The following is a 16,140-nucleotide window of genomic DNA, read 5'->3' on the forward strand; positions in this document are numbered from 1 at the left end:
GATCGCTATCGGAGAACACAACAGAGTGCTAACCATTGGCCTGTTGCATAAGCAATATGCGATTGTGATCAATCACATCGGTGGATCGCAATTGGGGAAACATTAAGGAGTGGGGCTTATACCTATATGGATGTCCAATGCAATAAAACCTGGACCCGAAGGGGTTCGAGAATGAAAATGTATAATATTTCAGGTCTGCCAAAGCCAATTTCTCATGATTTTTAATGTTTTTAACATATTTCCAAAATACAAAGGGAAGCTAGGAAACAAGGCCAAAGAGACTTGCAATAGCGATTGAGGGCGGACCTGATAGAGGAATAGAAAGTGTTTAAGGACTTTAGAAGTCTGAAATAAACAGAGCTTGGAAGGATTTGGCAGTGTTGCAGCGTTTTTCTGTGTAAAACAGAAAATAGTCATGGTTAGCATTTGAAAGAATTTCAGAAGGCCCACAAAACCATTCGATCATATAACAGAGGCTGGGAGACAAATACTGGGAGACAGAAGGCCAGAAGGGGAATGGAAATAGTGCAACACAACAAAAACAATAGAAGTGATCATGGAGCATCACTGGCACGAGCGAGCTCCCTAACAATGTAGGAAACTACCCAAATGCGGTTACTCTGTTGTTAGAAGAAGAAACCTCTAAGCCCATGCATGCCTAGTCAGGGCATCAAGTCGTTAAAGATAGAGGAGATAGATTAACACCTATCGAGCCTCAAAAGGCCCGAGGGCATTGTAAAAGGCCTATAAATATTTGAAACTTCAAAGTAACAGGGGTTCAACTTTTGGAGACTATGGAGACTCTACTCCTCTAGCTTCTCATCTTCATTCCAACAATACAAGCTTCTTTTGTTGTTACATGTTCAATTCCCATTTTCTATTTTGTTCTATGCTTGCACTTGAATAGGTTATTCATGTTTTCTTCTGTGTCTAATGCCAAATAACTATCATCTTATCTCTGCATTGATAAATTATATTTGCAAGCTTCATTTTCTTTTTGTAGCTATCCATTCATATGTGTTTATGTATGCATCTGCTAGTACAGTCAGTGTTCTCCATTTACCCATTGAATCTATAAACTATCGAGCATTAGTGGTCTAAAGCCTTGTAAAGCTGAGGTGTTCATGCATGTCTTGAGTGAAAATAGAGTTGAAACAGTAATCTGACTTGATCCAAACCATCACTGATTCCAATAGTTTAGAGAACAATATTGAAGATTATATGTTACCAGGCATCTCCCAGCTACAACCTAGGAGAGCCTCCAGGAGTGATAACAAGGCTATGATAAGGGATTACCTTCATAATCTACTAAATCACATATCGCTCATTTAAGAACGTGTTTAATAATATAGGATACCTATGAGAGAGATTTTATCTTTCGTTCACCTAACTTCTCAGGATCTTCATTATAGATCAAAATCAAGTCACCTTTCAAAAGACACAAGGGTGAATCAATTTGTCATAATAAGGTTTAAAATGATTTTTATGAGTCTCATTTGGTGATATCAACATAACAATGATTTTTTTGAAGGTGGGAAAAATATAGGAGACATTATGCCTTGGCATAGATTTCACGAAATAGTTTGGCAACTAGTTTCAAAGATGAAATATCCCATTTAGCTAGTTTCAAAGATGAAATGCCATTCAATGATGAGGGTGTTTCTATTTGATTCACTCTTAAAGACCAAATTGGTTGCTCAAAATAAGAAATATCATAAAGTTTGGGGCACCCTCATTGCCTCTTGCCGAATTTGTACACTATTTCCACGATGTGTATCATTCATCAAAACAACGTTGGCATTGGCAAATACATTCAATTAGCCAACTATGTTTGTACACTATTTCCACGATGTGTATCATTCATCAAAACAAAATTGGTGTTGGAAAGTACATTCAATTTGCCAACTATGTTTGTACCTTATTTCCAGGATGTTCGTGTTTCATCAAAACAATGTTAGTGATTACATACAATTAGCCAACTATGTTTGTCTGTTATTTCCACGATGGGATTCTTTCATCAAAACAATGGTGCCAATTACATACAATTGGCCAACTATGTCTATACATTGTTTCAACGATGTGCACCTTTCATCAAAACAATGTGGGAAATTACATTCAATTAACCAATGTTTGTACACTTTTTCCATGGTGTGTTCCTTTCATCAAAGCAACGTTGCCAATTACATACCATTGGCCAACTATGTGCGTGCATTTCATCAAAACAACATTGCCAATTACATACAATTGGCCAACTATGTTTTTACACTATTTCTACGATGTGTCTCTTTCATGTAAATGATAGACCCCCAAAAATGATAAACCCCCAAAAATTGTTTTCATCAAGTGGTATCAGAGTGTAAAAGATTCTTTTGTGTGTAGTGTGGTGGATAAGAAATGAAAGAAGGTACAAGATGATTGAAGACCTGGTAAGAGATTTTTTTCCTCTGTGCAAGTTATAGTATAGGAAGGTTAGAAGGTTTGCAGTGGGATAGAGCAAGAATTCCTCGAAGGGTTCTAAAGAAGAGAACCAAGAAGATGCTAAAAGACAAAACTCAATGATGCGTCCATCGATACTACTATGGTCCCTAGCTTCATTTCCCTACTCATTGATCAAATGAGAGGTACTTCCCATGAGTCCCAGACTGCATGGGTAGGATGTCTCGACAGGATAACTTAATCAATCCTATCCTCATAGGAGAACACATGAATCCTGCTACAATCACCATGGAGAACACATCAATCCATGCCTCACAGAGGAACACATCAATCCTGCTACAATCGCCATGGAGAACACATCAATCCAGACCTCACAGGAGAACACTCAATCCTGCTACAATCGCCATGGAGAACACATCAATCCAGGCTTCACAGGAGAACACATCAATCCTACTACAATCACCATGGAGAAAAAATGAATCCAGGCCTCACAAGAGAACACATCAATCCTACTACACAGGAGAGAAAATCATCTTGTCCCACAAGGGAGTGAATCATCTTGTTCCAGTGCACACCACCAGGGGAGGGTGAGTCACCCTGTGGTCGTATGTTTCTCCAGTAAGAACTGCAAGCCCCCAGAGCTCCCAAAGCTCAATGTATGCAACATGCAAGACCCTTTTACAAAGGTATCTCGATGACTCCAAGTCGTTCGGGAAAATCACAAATTTGATCTTTCCCTGGGGCTCTGACAAAGTGTAACGACCTGTACATCATCTTAATGTGATGGAGCCTCCTTGCTCATCAACTTACCATATCCCAGATGATGTCTATCTGCTGATGAATAGGAGATTCCTCAATAATCGAATCCCACCTCTGGATGTTACAGAGAATCACAGTGGTATGTGTTCAAACAGCTCACTAAAGAGCTTCCCCAACCAGGCAGCTTCATACGAGATCATATTCGTAGATATGTATCTGGTCTTAGTGGGGATTATGGCAACCGACTTCTCCTTCCTACTCATCCATTATATCAAAGCAGAATCCAAAGAGAAACAACACTAAGAAGTGCTCCAGTGATCCTCCACACTACCTTCCTAATCAGCATTCGAATAATCATGCAGTTTAATATTTCTGGCAGTGTATCTCAATCCATGAGAGATTGTGTCCTGAAGACATCTCAAAATATTCTTGGCACCAATCTAGTGAGGCTCAACCAAATATGAGCTCACAATGCTAACTACAAAACATATGTTTAGACGGAGGTTCACCAAGAACATCAACGCGAACGACATTTTTTTTTTTTGAAACTCAGAGGCATTTCCCAAACCTGGTCCATCATCACTACCATATAACTTCTGAAAGTTAAAATCCTTGAGGTAGTCACAAGCTAGCAGTTTATCTTTCCATATTCGGAATCCAACTCCCTCTGTCTTCTACAAATGAGAGGGTTTGCACCTATCAGACATAGGTGTCAGTATGAGAGGTCTGTCATCCACAACCTTCAGATTGTTTGGATCGATTTCACTCCTAGTGAATCTCAACTTCATCAGACAGCTGCTGATCCTCTCATACTATTCTTGGGGTGTCTTGCTTCAAGCCATAAAGGGATTTCTATCACCTTCATGCATGAGATTCCCGATCATGAATCAAACTCCTCGGGTTGTTCCAAACTTGTGGACCTGTGGCATGAGGGGGATGGTCCCCTTATAATATTTTCCTTCGGTATATCTCAGACATGTACCTGCATGCTTCTTTTAAATTTAGGCATCCCTTTCACCATTTGACTCATAGACCTTCAGTGCTACGTGACAATTTACATGATCCCTAGTGGACTTCCTACAATTTGATACAACCCTGAACTCAAAATCATCTTGAAAATTCTATTTCGAAACACGTACCTTTCCATTGATGAATTCCATCCTGAAAGATTTGACTTCCATTTCCGAGATGGACACCAGATTCTTCTTGTGATCAGGTACATAAAGGTGATTCTGCAGTTTCCTTGCTTTCTTTGAAGAGACGACCGTGTCCTTGATGACCTACTTCTCCGCCATTTGGACACTCCTCTACATAAGGGCCGAACTTATTGTAACCAAGGAATTTTCCTTTCCTTCCATCCTTAGATCTGAACTTCCCAATGAAGTGATCTTTAGGTAGGCCATCAGAAATTTCCGTTGCATCATTCTGATAATATTCTTTGCTGCGACTTGACCCTAGGTGAATTATGAGGAACCCATTCATCCTTCTGTCTTGTCCCAACTGTCTTCGGTGATTGCTCTTTCACTCTTGCTTGGGCATTGTCTTCACCTCAGCTCCGATTCCATGTTAATTTTAGGTATGTTCTATGCTTGAGCAATTTATTTAAATTTTCACAATTAGCAATCATATCAGCATTAAGATAAACTACAGATAGAACATAAATATAAATCGCTGAAAACAACCCAAGACAAGAGGACACAAGATATGGCAATAGCCAGGGACAAACCCCACAATGTGTGGGGAAACCCTTAATCAATTCTTCTTTTATTTTCTTCAAATTTCAGCAGAGAAAGAGAGAGAGAGAGAGAGAGAGAGAGAGAGAGAGAGAGAGAGAGATAGTACATTTACAACAGAAGTCAACACTTTGACTTATCTAGATCTAGCATAGATCATTTCGTATAGTGGTGAGATCAATTGAAGACATTTTGCTTCAACTGATTCTCCAAGGTGACTCCTTCACCTATCATCGTGCTCCATCTCGTCCATTTGTTGCACCTGACCGTGTAGCACCATCATGCTTCATAATGCATTATCATGCTGCTCATGATCTTATACATTACGTTTCCCATAAATCATGCTGCCCACGAGCTGCCAATTCTCCATGCATCATTGTGCTACCCATGCACATGATTACATTTACCATGATGCTCATGATCTCATACATCATGCATCATGTTGCTCATACTATAATCTAGAGGGGCATCAAACTTCTACCCATTGTTACTTTGTGAACTATTTTGCAAATTAACTCATGATTATTTCCATTCTCTTGTGTTTCGTTAATAAAATAGTGTTGGTAATGTTGGCATTGATGTCAAATGGTCATGATTGATTGGTGTTGATTGTGTTGATTGTGTTAACATTAATTTATGTTGGATGCCATTGTTACAAAATTGATTGGAATGCAAAGGATAAAAGTGATGTGAAGTGCAAAGGCTATGATATTAAATGTTATGGTTGAACATTGTTAAAATGGAACATAAAATATTGAGACAAAAGATGCAAAAATGTATGCTTCCGTTGAACAGAAAAATGTAGATAATACAAATCTGATTTATCTCTTGTAATCATTACAGTTGAGTTGTTTTATTTCAACTCTATTTTTATATTACAAATTCTTTGCTTCAAATCTGAAAATGAACAGACAGGTTGTGAACAATTTTAGAAGACCAAGAGACAATGCCTCATTTCATTTTCCTGCAAAGAATACAAACATCCAATAAGACATAGTTATAAAATATACATTGGATAATGACAAAAGGACTTTTTGGAGTTAAGAAGTTTCTATGTTATCTAGGGGATTAGTAAAGTGCCCAAAGTTAAAAGTTTTCAAAAGTACTTGAAACAAGTGCCAAAGCATAGAGCTCGCTAACCTGAATCCAACACAACTTGAATCGCTCAAAATCAATATCACATGCTCTTGATATCGTGTTTTGATCGTTTTCCCAAACAGGTTAAAAACAATTGAGGTTGGATGTAGGATTGTTGACTTGGTAGGGTGACTGGGCATGTTTATTGTACCTTGCAGGCTAATGGCAGGTTTTCAAATGGCCTCACCTAATTGATCTAAGTTGGAAAGTTCTAATTGGTGGTTGCAATTGTGAAGTGGACCAATGAATGAGTGCCACGTTAACAAGTCATGCGCTGCCACGTGGCACCCTGGGGTGGCATAAAATTTTGTAAGGGCCGAACTAGCCTGCACAGGAATTGAACACGTGACCTTTGAATAAGAATTGCAGTGTTTTACCAATCGCATTATGGGTGATACTAAACATACATAACAACAAAATGTTATTTAAGTTTTCAGTGTTAATGTTTTGCGGACGGGGCCAGGGCTAAGCCCTGGCCCCCAGTCACCTTACCGCCCATGAGACCGCAAGCAGACGGTCGAGGGCTCAGACATAACCCCGGCCCAGGTCATGGGATATGCATATAACCGGAGGCGGAGTGATAGAGTGTTGATAAGTTAGGTTCTAAGGTAAGGGGACCAACCCTAGGGTCATATGTCAACCACATGACCACAGCATAAGGCTTAAGAGCTTGGAAGGAGGGGTTGGGAATAGGCCCAAGACCAAAGTCACATGACGTTGATAACACCATGGGTGCAAGAAAGACAGAGCACTCGGTGGACAGGTGCAAAAATTTGGGGACCAACCCTGAGTTCCATGGAGTTGATAGAATCATGGCCCAACGAATTCACGGTTATGCCGATGGGGGTGGGCGCTTAGCCCCAGTCCCCGAGCACATGGTCCCATGTGGCCCAAGTGTCCCACTAGAGGGGATCATTATGCATTTAAAACGTTCGACAAAATGCACCTAAATTGGTGGGAATCTCATTGGCATCAGGCGAAAATAACATTTGGCAGTTCCAGAAAAAGCATAATTCGTAGGACTATTAGCAGGAGAGTGCAGTTTGTAGAGAAGTTATTAGAAAAAGTTCTCTAGAGCATAACTTCTTCAGTTTTTGGTCAAATTGAACCCAACAAGAGCCCAACTTGGGATTTTTTACTATTCTAGAGCCATTGGAGACATAATTTTTACATTCTTAGCATTTTAAATCCATGTAAACACAAATTTGAGCACTTAATGAAAGAGTCTCAACATTGGAAGCTGGACCAGGACATGTAGCCCGGAAGAGGGGTGAACTCCTTTATCATTTTGTTATCTTATGTTTCTGATATGGTATATTTGTCTTTGTTTTTATGTTGTTAATTGAGTTTTAAAATCATTATTTTATGTGCTTTTTTAAAGTGATCCATTGCCTAAAAGACATAAAATTTTACTTGCAAATTTTCCTATCACTTTCAATTTTGTATAAGCTATCAGTTTGATATCAAAGCTCAAGGTTATTTTGAAGGTTTGATTTTGTTTGCAAGTGTTTTTTGATGCTTACCAGGTTGAAGCTCAAAAGAGGAGAAGGAGAACTTATGGAGCAAACGGGGGATTCACTCAGTGAACCTCTTACATATCATATGCATTCATGGCGTATTAAACAATACCCTTAATTTGACTACATATTGGAAAATCCCTCTAAAAATCACATTATTTAGCCCACTACCAATATGAACCCAATACAATTTCCCAATTTAAAAAACCCATACTTTCACTAGATATTGTAGGTATCCATTTTTTCATTAACATTTTTTATACCTCTCTATATTTTTTCATTAACTTTAATCTCCAATTTTTATATTTGCCAATATAAAAACCATTTACCCTCTATATACCCCCAATATATTATGTCATTTTTTCTTCGATATATATCCTAACCCACGTGGTATGATATCGCTCCTCTAGTGAAGCCCCCGTGGTGGAGCAAAGGTCTCAAATTGTTTCAAGGAGAACACACATATCTCAAGCTTCACCAATTATGGCACATGAAGAAGATCATGAAGGGATGTCTAAAGATGAGAGAAACCTTTCAGAAAAGATTTCTTTGAAATGTATGAAATGGTAAAAGTCATTTATGAGGAGAGGAACTCAAGGTTGCAAGGAAAGAGCTCAAAACCTCCAAAAGGAAATGTAGACAAACCTAAAGGGGAATGGAGGGGATGGTGACAAGCCACCACCTTACATAAAAAAGAATCAAACAAGCATGAATGCTGCTCGAGTTCTTAAATGTAGTGCAAAGTCAATTATCATTTTAAACAGAAAATAAAGATACCCTTAAATGTACTGGAAATTCAATTATCATTTTAAACATATTTTGAGTTGGAAAAATTGATATATGTTAGAAAAGAATTAATTTAGTTTCTTTGTATTCTTCAATTACCCTTGATAGTTTTTTTATTATTTATTTTTAATTAAGACGATATAAAAAAAATTATTATGTGAAAATAGAGTGCCTCTTATGCAATAGTTGAAGTGATACCCATATTCAATTAACAATATCAGAGCCCAACCGTGTGGGCATTGAGTAGAAAGAGCCCAACCGTGAGGGAATTGAGTAGAAATGACCTTGCGACCTCCCAATGACAAGGACAAGGTGCTTTAGAAACGGGATTTGGACCAATTAGACCAATTAAGCCAACAGTCAGGGTTAAATATATATTATTATAATGGTTTCTAAGTGCTTTAAAAATGACATGTTGACCAATCTTGTGACCTCCCAATGACAAGGACAATGTGCTTTAGCAATGGGACTTGGACCAATTAAGTTAACCGTCAGGGTCAAATATACATTATTATAATGGTTGCTAAGTGTATTATCAATGAGATGTGGACCAATTGATCTAACTTTCTAGGCTAAATATATTATTATAATAATTTCTCACTTTATTGGGCCGAGAGGGGCTCTACAGCCCAGTATGGGGGTAGATCTCACATAAACATGTAAACATAAATGTAAACATTTAACATGTAATGTTTAACATTTGACATTTTTAATTTAATGCCGACCCTATTTAGAAATCAATCTAATTATTATTATGTATAAACACAATATAAATTTAAAATATAAAACCCCTTTTTATATTTAGTCCATAAACTTCTTTATATTTACAAAGACTCAAAAAAGAGGTTTTACTTAGGTGAAGCCTATGGGCCAAATATCATTTTAGTACCATGGGCCAAATACCTTATTTATAAAAGAGGTATGGTAAATTAATAAAAATATAAATAAACCATATGTATGGTAAAAATATAAAACGGGATTTGGACCAATTAGACCAATTAAGCCAACGGTCAGGGTTAAATATATATTATTATAATGGTTTCTAAGTGCTTTAAAAATGACATGTTGACCAATCTTGTGACCTCCCAATGACAAGGACAATGTGCTTTAGCAATGGGACTTGGACCAATTAAGTTAACCGTCAGGGTCAAATATACATTATTATAATGGTTTCTAAGTGTATTATCAATGAGATGTGGACTAATTGATCTAACTTTCTAGGCTAAATATATTATTATAATAATTTCTCACTTTATTGGGCCAAGAGGGGCTCTACAGCCCAGTATGGGGGTAGATCTCACATAAACATGTAAACATAAATGTAAACATTTAACATGTAATGTTTAACATTTAACATTTTTAATTTAATGCCGACCCTATTTAGAAATCAATCTAATTATTATTATGTATAAACACAATATAAATTTAAAATATAAAACCCCTTTTTATATTTAGTCCATAAACTTCTTTATATTTACAAAGACTCAAAAAAGAGGTTTTACTTAGGTGAAGCCTATGGGCCAAATATCATTTTAGTACCATGGGCCAAATACCTTATTTATAAAAGAGGTATGGTAAATTAATAAAAATATAAATAAACCATATGTATGGTAAAAATATAAAACGGGATTTGGACCAATTAGACCAATTAAGCCAACAGTCAGGGTTAAATATATATTATTATAATGGTTTCTAAGTGCTTTAAAAATGACATGTTGACCAATCTTGTGACCTCCCAATGACAAGGACAATGTGTTTTAGCAATGGGACTTGGACCAATTAAGTTAACCGTCAGGGTCAAATATACATTATTATAATGGTTTCTAAGTGTATTATCAATGAGATGTGGACCAATTGATCTAACTTTCTAGGCTAAATATATTATTATAATAATTTCTCACTTTATTGGGCCGAGAGGGGCTCTACAGCCCAGTATGGGGGTAGATCTCACATAAACATGTAAACATAAATGTAAACATTTAACATGTAATGTTTAACATTTAACATTTTTAATTTAATGCCGACCCTATTTAGAAATCAATCTAATTATTATTATGTATAAACACAATATAAATTTAAAATATAAAACCCCTTTTTATATTTAGTCCATAAACTTCTTTATATTTACAAAGACTCAAAAAAGAGGTTTTACTTAGGTGAAGCCTATGGGCCAAATATCATTTTAGTACCATGGGCCAAATACCTTATTTATAAAAGAGGTATGGTAAATTAATAAAAATATAAATAAACCATATGTATGGTAAAAATATAAAACATTTTTTTATATTTACTCCATAATTCACCTTATATTTACGAACACTCAAAATGATGTTTTATTTAGGTCAAGCCTATGGGCCAAATTATTATTAATACCATGCAAAAAAAACATCATTAACCCTAATATTAATATTAATAAAAATGAAGATGGCACATTGAGAATCAATGGTATTGACCCATAGTATTCACATGGAATGTAGCCTATTTAAAGAGGGGAATCAAATCTTTTTTCACTCTATGCGAGGTTGCATATCAGGATATTTGATGCATCTCAACACTTGGTAGATCCAGAGTAAAATGGATCTTTACAAGTTAGCGATGATATATATGGATTTAGTTCTTTTACCCTTTAGAAATTAAAGGGATAATAATAATAAATAATAATAATAATAATAATAATAATAATATTTGTCAATTATGTTTTTAGAGTGGATGCGAAGAGCCTAACCAAGAGGGCATTGAGGAGAAATGACCCCGTGACCTCCCAATGACAAGGACAAGGTGCTTTAGCAATGGGACTTGGACCAATTAAGCTAACCATCATGGTTAAATATATATTATTATAATGATTTCTAAGTGCTTTAATAATGAGATGTAGACCAATCCCGTGACCTCCCAATGACAAGAACAATGTGCTTTAACAATGGGATTTGGACCAATTAAGTTAACCGTGAGGGTTAAATATATATTATTGTAATGGTTTCTAAGTGTTTTAGCAATGAGATGTGGACCAATTGAGCTAACTTTCTAGGCTAAATATATTATTATAATAATTTCTCACTTTATTTTTTAAATTTTGAATTTTGTTATTAACTAATATTGTATCTTAAAATTTACTTAAGACAAAAAAAAAAAAAAAAAAAAAAAACAAACAAACAAACAAAAAACAAACAAACAAAAAACTAAAAAACTAAAAACTAAAATCTCCTAATTTATAAATCTTTAAAAAATAATAATAAAAATATTAGAAAAAAAATCAAATCATTATGCCTTTAAAAATCTATCATTTTCAAAATGGGGAAGTGAACTTTATTTGTTATTTTATTTTATTTTAATTATAATGCATTGTGAGTATCCATGGCATGAGAATTATTGTTGTGGGTATCTATGGAATTTTCCCCAAATTTTAGTGTGTAAAAAAAATTATAAAAAATAATAAATGAAAATAGTGAAAATAATAATATTTAAGAAAAATAATATATATATATATATTGAGAATCCATGTCATGAGGTGCATGAGTTGTAAGTATCCATGGCATGAGCCTTATGGGCTTGTTCTATCCACAAGTGGGTTTCCCTAAGTAAAAAATATAATGTAGTGCACACAATTCAATGGCAAAGGGGTCAATTGGGCAACATTTACCCTGTAATCCACGAACGTCAATATATGGGATATTATGGGATATAAGTATTCAAATTATCTGTCTGAGTTTCGGTTTTGAATTGAGATGTAAATAACAATAAAGTGGCGGAGAAAAATAAATTACAAAGCCGAACTTGTTTTTACAAAAATATTAGAGAAGAGATGGCTAATGCTACAGACGGAAATCAATTTCCACAAGGAGACAGAAGACTGTGACAGCTTCCACCTCAAGGGCAAGGGCAAAGGCAAGGGTTGAGGCCACGATCTCTTGAAGAGATGGCTAAAGCTGTGAATGGAAATCAATTTCCACAAGGAGACAGGAGACTGCGACAGCTTCCACCTCGAGGGCAAGGGCAAAGGCAAGGGCCGGGCCCACGATCTCTTCAACCAGGACAAATACAATGTAATGTATTGCTTTTCTACGGAAAGTTGTGTATTGTTTTGTCAATCCCTGCATACACATCAGTAAACATCCATCGCAGATCCATCGCGACATTAAGCAAAGTTGTGTATTGTGTATTGTATTACTTTCTTTGTATGCAAATCCATCGCCACATCAAGTACAAGTACAAACGACATTAATTCCTAGACCAGTGCACACAAGTTTTAGACGTCAAATTTTTTCTCCCCTTCCTTATAAAGTTTGTTGTCACGTTCAAGTTCCATATAATATTTATGTTTCATATCCACCTATTTTTGTTCCCCCTCCTCCTCATGTGGCTCCTATGTATGGTCGTGGTTTGTATAATAGTATTTCGTCTCCACCTGTTCCTGTCACTCTTCCGACTGGTACTCCAATTCGTGAATCTGGGTCGGATGGGTTACCTGGACCGAGATTTCCACCTCCTCCTCCTCATCATGATCATCAGGAAGAGGGACTTACCCAGACTCAATGTAAGGACTGTATAGAATTTTTCAAAGACAGTAAAGGTTTTCTTAAAATCATCATGAACCTGTGATAGAATTACATAAAATTTTACAAATTTAACTAAAAAAATTGATGAGAGTACCTACCTGTATTCCTGCGGTTGATGATGCCTCAAGCTGCTCCTGCTTCTGTTACCAAAAGATTGAAACCACCCAGCCAAACTAAGCAGAACCTCGCTACTCAGTCTAGTAAGCTTCCCGAATGAAGTAGACTATTCCCCCGTGCCCAAAAACCTCAAAACAACAAGGCTCTCCTTATGTTGGTAACTCTGGTTTACCAATTTCACCTCTCTTTTGTATGTCTCCCCTTTGTTCTCCCTTCTCCTTTCCCCCCCTTTCAAAATTGTTCCATTCTAGCATCTATGGAGGGCATCATTATTGGAAAACCACAGTCCACAAGATCTTGAGAGCTGGGTATTATTGGCCTACTTTGTTCTCTAATGTGTGTTCTTTTGGGAAAGCCTGGGACAAATGCCAGAGGTTTGCAGGAAGACAACAACTAAAATCTCTTCCCTTGAAGCCAGTACACACCAATGGTCCCTTCAAGTAGTGGGGCTTGGACTTTGTAGGTGAGATCAACCGACATTCCAGTGGCCAGCACAAATGGATCTTGGTAGCCACTAATTATTTCACAAAGTGGATTGAGGCTATACCCACTAAGAATGCTAATCATCAAGTTGTCATAAAGTTCTTGAATGAGAATATTTTCAGTCGATTTGGTTGCCCAACCAAACTAGTCATTGATAATGCAGTAGCTTTCAAGGCAAAAGAATTGGTGGACGTGACTGAGTCCATGGGCATTCAATTGGTGCATTCTACCTCATATTATCCTCAAGGCAATGGCCTGGTAGAATCATCTAACAATATTCTCATAAGGATAATCAAAAAACTATTGGAGGACAACAAAAAGAGCTGGGATTCCGAGTTGAAGTTTGCATTGTGGGCTGACAGAGTTACCAACAAGAAGTCCATAGGAAATTCTCCATTTAAGTTGGTTTATGGTGCTAATGCTATTTTTCCTATCCAGCTGATTCTCCCTGTGGCCAAATTCTTTCAAGAAGAATATGATGAAATGAATGACATGGTAAGGAGAATTAATAACCTGGTTGAATTATAGTAGATCAGAGAACAACTGGTTGAGAAGTCAAGAATTCATTAGACGAAAATTAAAGAAACCTTTGACAGAAATGAAAAAGTGGACAAATTCCAAGTTAGTGATTGGGTTCTCAAATGGGATGCACTGAAGGAAAAGAAAGGTAATCATGGTAAGTTTGACTCCTTATGGACAGGTTTGTTTGTCATCACTCAAATTCAGCAGAACAATACCTTTATTCTATAGAGTCTCGAAGGAGAAGATGTTTTTGGTGGCCCAGTCAATGGGAGGTTCTTGAAACTTTATTTCATTTAAGGCTTTAAAGCCTTGATATTGTAAATATGTTTTTCAGTTTTTATTTTTTATGCAAAATAAACTCCATGCCCAATAGAACACCAAAAGATAGATTTGATTTTGGTTTTACAAGAAAGGCATTGGTCTGTGGTTCTTGAAATCTCATAGGGAGGCTTTCATCCCCAGAAGGAGCCAGTGTTAGCACCTAAGGTGCAGTGCTGCTACTTTTAGCATAAATGTCCCATGTTTCAGCTCTAACGGCCACATCTCCTTTTGCTCCGCTTTGGCCATAAGCCAAACTTCAAAATATTATTCTCACATCTATAAATGCATCGGGTCCTGATCCAAATGGGTCCAAATATGCTCTTTAAATCTTCAAAAGTGAGTAAAATCATGCTAAAGACCAAAAATAGCGCATGAGAGGAACCCTTAGAATGGTGAAAAAGCACTATCGAGAGGCAAAAACACATAAAAAATAGTGAAGAGCCAAGTATCAGAAGCATAAACAATGAATTGCACAACAGCCGTTAGATTTTGCTGATTAATGGTCCAGATTTGATCAGCATGTCGCAATCAGCAAAGGAAATCGGCGAATTGGGGACAGATTTTATGGAACTTGCAATGGCGATTGGTGATGCAACATGGACCATCGATCAAGCGCACAGATCGACAGCCCATGTCACATCGTAGGATCGCTATCAGAGAACACAACAGAGTGCTAACCATTGGCCTATTGCATAAGCAATATGTGATTGTGATCAATCACATCGGTGGATCGCAATTGGGGAAACATTAAGGAGCGGGGCTTATACCTATATGGATGTCCAATGCAATAAAACCTGGACCCGAAGGGGTTCGAGAATGAAAATGTATAATATTTCAGGTCTGCCAAAGCCAATTTCTCATGATTTTTAATGTTTTTAACATATTTCCAAAATACAAAGGGAAGCTAGGAAACAAGGCCGAAGAGACTTGCAATAGCGATTGATGGCGGACCCGATAGAGGAATAGAAAGTGTTTAAGGACTTTAGAAGTCTGAAATAAACAGAGCTTGGAAGGATTTGACAGTGTTGCAGCGTTTTTCTGTGTAAAATAGAAAATAGTCATGGTTAGCATTTGAAAGAATTTCAGAAGGCCCACAAAACCATTCAATCATATAACAGAGGCTGGGAGACAGATACTGGGAGACAGAAGGCCAGAAGGGGAATGGAAATAGTGCAACACAACAAAAACAATAGAAGTGATCATGGAGCATCACTGGCACGAGCGAGCTCCCTAACAATGTAGGAAACTACCCAAATGCGGTTACTCTGTTGTTAGAAGAAGAAACCTCTAAGCCCATGCATGCCTAGTCAGGGCATCAAGTCGTTAAAGATAGAGGAGATAGATTAAGACCTCTCGAGCCTCAAAAGGCCCGAGAGCATTGTAAAAGGCCTATAAATATTTGAAAGTTCAAAGTAACAGGGGTTCAACTTTTGGAGACTATGGAGACTCTACTCCTCTAGCTTCTCATCTTCATTCCAACAATACAAGCTTCTTTTGTTGTTACATGTTCAATTCCCATTTTCTATTTTGTTCTATGCTTGCACTTGAATAGGTTATTCATGTTTTCTTCTGTGTCTAATGCCAAATAACTATCATCTTATCTCTGCATTGATAAATTATATTTGCAAGCTTCATTTTCTTTTTGTAGCTATCCATTCATATGTGTTTATGTATGCATCTGCTAGTAAAGTCAGTGTTCTCCATTTACCCATTGAATCTATAAACTATCGAGCATTAGTGGTCTAAAGCCTTGTAAAGCTGAGGTGTTCATGC

The sequence above is a fragment of the Pinus tabuliformis genome, chromosome 8 (genome assembly GCF_031772625.1).
Source record: "Pinus tabuliformis cultivar Carrire ecotype Pingquan chromosome 8, CPIR1, whole genome shotgun sequence".
In the NCBI taxonomy this organism is placed as follows: Eukaryota; Viridiplantae; Streptophyta; class Pinopsida; order Pinales; family Pinaceae; genus Pinus; species Pinus tabuliformis.